The sequence below is a fragment of the Dermacentor silvarum genome, chromosome 3 (assembly GCF_013339745.2).
Source record: "Dermacentor silvarum isolate Dsil-2018 chromosome 3, BIME_Dsil_1.4, whole genome shotgun sequence".
Classification (NCBI taxonomy): domain Eukaryota; kingdom Metazoa; phylum Arthropoda; class Arachnida; order Ixodida; family Ixodidae; genus Dermacentor; species Dermacentor silvarum.
In genome coordinates this window covers 218,185,832-218,190,879 of record NC_051156.1, presented here as the reverse complement: position 1 = coordinate 218,190,879, position 5,048 = coordinate 218,185,832, and positions in this window count along the sequence as shown.

Sequence of the window (5,048 nt, the reverse complement as noted above, 5' to 3'; positions counted from 1 at the left end):
GCTGTACGTGGATTCAGGTATCAGTGCGTCAGGAATAGAATACGTTTAGACAATGATTTGCCTGTGGCCGCGTTTGTCATCAAGTGTAGTTGTCACACAAGGAAGGAAGGAAGGAAGGAAGGAAGGAAGGAAGGAAGGAAGGAAGGAAGGAAGGAAGGAAGGAAGGAAGGAAGGAAGGAGTGGAGAAGGAAAGACAGGGAGGTTAACTAGTTTCGCATAGCCGGTTTGCTACCCTACACATGGGAGCGGAATGGGGGAGAATAAATATGGACATCTGCTACCCTGGGCCAAGCTTGTTTCATTTGTGCAAATTGTGCTCGTAAATTTTGTTTCAGTATAGAAAAATACTTCGTAGAATGAATCCTCTGCATCAACTTGACGAAGGTTTGTAATATGTCTCACTCGCTCTTACTGTATTCTACTGTCTGCAACACGTTGTGACGAAGTAAGGAAGATGAAAGAAAATGGCGGTGGGTTAGATGCGTGAATCCAAGGCAAGTGTTTTTGTCTTCTAAAGAAAAAAAGAGCAAGAACCAGCGCGCACAGAAAGGGTCGCCTTATTGCGGAGGCCATCTTTCGACGCGGGCGACCAGAGAACTATTGAGACGCAGGGCTTCGGGGACGGCGGAGTCCGGCGGATACGCGGGCGGCGAGCTCTGAAATTGAGCCTCTCCGCTCCGGCGTGGCCTCTCGAACCGTTCGCAAGGGAAGGCGGCCGTGCGTCTCCGACCAGCTTCAGCTCGCAGCATAAGGATTTGGCGCGCTGGGAGCCAATATTGGAAAGCACGGCCGCCGTGCCGCCCATATTACTGTCTCGGCACAGTTGCGCGCGCACTGTCGTACCAAGCGAGGCGTATACACGCGAAACCGCATATTTCAAAGGGGTCGCTAGTTTATTCGCTAAGCTCTGAGATCTAGCTGTGCATGAAGACATGAGGTGACTACATTTAGAAATGGCTTGCGATAAAACTGTGACTTCGGCGACTTAGTCATGTTTCATTTCGAATATGCAACGCCGCATGTTAAAAAAAAAAAAAAAAAAAAAAAAAAAAAAAAAAAACATGGACGGACTGATAGAACGACCACCAGCGCTGGTAACGTGTGTCGTTCTATCTGTCAGTCTTATGCGCGCTGTTGTATATCCGAAACGAAATGTCTTGTAGCGAATATGCCAGCTCCTGTCTCTTTATTCAACAGCACTTGCATGAACGTTTTTTCAATATTTACGGGATGGATGGATGGATGGATGAAGAACTTTATTAGTGTCCTTTAAGGCGCGTGCTAGCGCGACTGGCAATGAATCTTGGAATTGTTGGTTCGTATATATGCTGCGTGAAGTATTTTGATTTACGTGTCTGTAGGCTCTTTGCACAGTTGGAAGTCAAACAACCGTGCATCTAAATGCATTGCATTGGCTGAGCGGGGCCGGTTTGTCGAAACATGCTTAAAAGTCACGTTAAAAATTTTTTTTCTTGTATTCTTGAGGAAGGATTGCGGTTAGGAACGATTCTCTTGTAAATGGTGTCACGGGCAAGATCGGTTTTCTCGAAGGATACGATAGATAAAGCCACCTGCACATGCCACATGTCTTAGGCTTTTGTTTGCCCAGACCCAAAATCGGCATTTAACCCTCTGCTTATATAGCGCAAGGCTTCCTCGCCTCTAATGGAACGGTAAGACGTCAGGGCGGGCTTGGAAAGTCATTCGTCGGCCACCGAAATGCGTTGAGATAAACCCACACGAAGACAGATATTTCCGGCGACTCGACGTCACAGTCGGTGTTTACGTGTTCATTTATCGCTTTTTGCACGATAAAGATATTGTATTGCGCACAAGGGCAGACGGACACAAAATAAAGCACAAATTAAGCGTAAAGTACCAGCTGAAGTTCTTTAGTCACTGCATCAAAACGCAAAATCATCGCTTGAGTCGAAAATAATAAAATGTGAATATTTTACGAATGGAAACAAATAGTAGCTCAAACCCAATAGCGCAAATCTTTACAGTGCTTTCGCCAAAGATGCTGCTCGTTATCTACGCACAAATTTTGCTCTATTTACTGCAGATGCTTAAACAAAAGCTCACCACGGCTTAGAAAAATACGGTGGGGGGGAGGGAGGAAAAATAAAAAAAATAAAAGAAAAACGCTTTGCTCAGCTTTGCACAACTGCGTGTTACCGGATTAAACGACGTCGCTTTTTCACGCACCCTCCCGCGATGCGTTACCTGCTTTTATTGACGGGCCGCGTTGCTTCTTCGCACCGGCCGCCCGCGCGCAATAAAAGTTGGCCAGCCAGCCAGCGTGCGCGCCTGATCAGGAACGACGCGCAGACGCCGCCACGTCGTAACTGCTCCGTTTCAAGCACGGGCTGGTCCGGAGCAGCCCGTCCGTTAGATCGCCTTGTTGCCGGCACGCGTCTTCTTTCCTTCGACGCCCTGCCGTCTTTCTTTCTCCTCTGATTCCCAGCGTGTCAGGCGCTGTCTGACATTCTACTTTCGTGCGTAGCCCCCCCACTCTTCCACTCTTCGTCTCAGACTCTGGCAAACCACAAGTGTAATCGGGCGTGGCGGACCTTGTTCGGAGAAAACGACCCGGAATGAGAGCTGAACGGCTCGCAAGCACAAAAGAGAGTCACGGAGGAGAAAGTATAGAAGCGAGGACAACGTAAATAAATAAACTAAAAAAAGAAAAAAAAAAAGAAATAAGGGAATTGGGGGAGCGTCGAAAAGAGTGAAGGGGAGTTGGAGGCCGGTGGCGTGCCACGGTCACATCTCTCGCGCGTCCCACTTAACGACCGGCGAGGCGCCGAAGGCGCGAACGTAGCGCCGCCTTAAGCGCAGGTCACCCTAGCGCGCCGGTGAGCGACGGTCACCGCTCGCCAGTCGTCGTGCGCTGCGAAAAAGGTAGGGAGTTAAAGGGGGGGCTGGGAAAGCGGGGAGCCATGTCTCGTGGCTCAATTAGCGAAGAGAAAAGGGTTAGCCAAGATATAGAGACAAATAAAAGGAAACGCTGCCACTTTTTTTTTTCTAAATACGGAGTACAACACGGAGAAGAAAAGAAAGAAAAAAACAAAAATGCACACGTTGTAAAGTGGCTCGCGAAGTGGACCACCGGCCCTCCTTCTTTCCCATCAGCCCCCTTCGGTCATTATTCGATAATTATCGCAGCGCCATCTCCGGTCCGGATCACGGCCTCGTTTGTCGCCCGAGTCGGTCGAGGATCGCGTGACGCATCGGCGCCGCTCTTGGCAAACCCTTGTGGGGCCGCGGTGCGATCCGTAGCTGGAAGGAGAGCTCCGCGTTCTTTGGTGAGAGCGGGGTAGTTGCATACTATGAGCGGCTGATTCATTGAGGTTCCCGCCGTCGCGAGAACGCGTGTCTGGAGTGTATACGTGTGGCCTTGTACGTGTTCTCAGAATAACTATTTGTGCCTTCCCGAGTCTCTCCTCCCCTGATCTTTTAGAAATCCCTTCTGTGGCTTGGTGTCGCTTTTAACAAATCATTTGCTTTCCGCGTCAGAAAGGAAGATAGCGCTGCGTGTGACCACTGCGGCAGCGAGGAAACTATTGAACACGTTCTTTGACGTTGTCCCCGATACAGCGCACACAGGCGACCGCGCCGACCCGTCTTGACGACCGGCAGCTGTCGGAGCAGACAGTCCTGATGATATGTGGTGTTTAATGGCGCAAGGGCCAGGTCTGGCCAAACAGCGCCATGCAGACAGTCCTGGAACGCCGGCCTATACAGTCGTCACACCACAAGTCGGCCGACGCACTCCTAAGTTTTTTTCGTTCGAGTGGCATATAGTAGAGAGACTAGTACCCATGGACGTTCCCCACCTAGCTCCTCTATCTATTTTCTATCTATTTTTGTTTCGTGCCTTTGCTTTATATCACCGCTATTCTTTCCGTCTTTCATTTCCCCTTACCCTTTCCCGAGTGCAGGGTAGCAAATCAGAATCTCTTCCGGTTAACCTCCCTGCCTTTCCCACCACATCTCTCTCTCTATCGCTCTTTCTCTCTCCAACTTTAGAATTAGCTTAGATAGAAAACACATGCTTTTCGAAATCAAACATTTTCTTTTATTCTGACACCTTCCTTTTCTTCGTTCTGCTGTGTAGAGGGAAGAACCAGTGCACTTCTTATTTCCACCGAGTCTTGGTTGGACTGAGTGGTTGCGAGCTGAATGTGCGCCTGCATATTCAGCCTGTTAGGACTACGATAGGCAAGTATAGGGATTAAAACTCGCTCGCTTATGAGTGCCAGAAATGGTGCTCAACTCTCACATCTTTTTCTCGCGACTTCTTTGGAGGAGGAGGAGAGGGGGGAAGGGGAAGGGGAGAAAAGAGGAAGGGAAGACATTTTTTTTCTTCTCGCTCTCTCTTGATGTGGTGCGCCAGTGCTTACATGCACAACATGAAACATCAATCTACCGCCATCTGGCACATTAATGCACCTCGTATTCTTAGCGCATCACTGCCGTTTACATGGATGTGATGTGCCAGAACTGCCATCCGATGCGCCCGATGTCTCATACATGCAAGCGCAACTTGTAATCGCGGGCTGGTCGCGCAGGCCAGCTACGACGGGCCAGGCGCTTTACTAACTCCATCAGTTCTAGCATCAACGCAAGCCACCGCAAATGTTTTGGTCTTACAGAAACAACTTGGCTACCTGGGCCCCTGTCAAGCTGTTTATACAGCTTTTGGCTCAGGTAGCCAGCCACAACTATCTGGTAAATAAAGTGAATCGAATTGAATTGAACTTCGAGTAAGCAGTGTCGACTCGGGCTGTCACATCTCAATTTCTGAATTTACTCGCTTGCATCGGATTCAAGCGTACGTACCTATGGTGTATCAGCTGGCGGCACGGCCACTTAATCAAAACCCATCGGTAATGGTCGTGGTTGTGCAATAGGTGGGGTTAGCCTGGCCGTTCATGGCCAGTGATTTCTCCTTCTCAGCATCTATTACGATGTTAACACTGGCGTTTCACCAGATGTTGATCAACTCAGCGTTTCGAATGAAGGCAATCAACAGACGTGGAGCT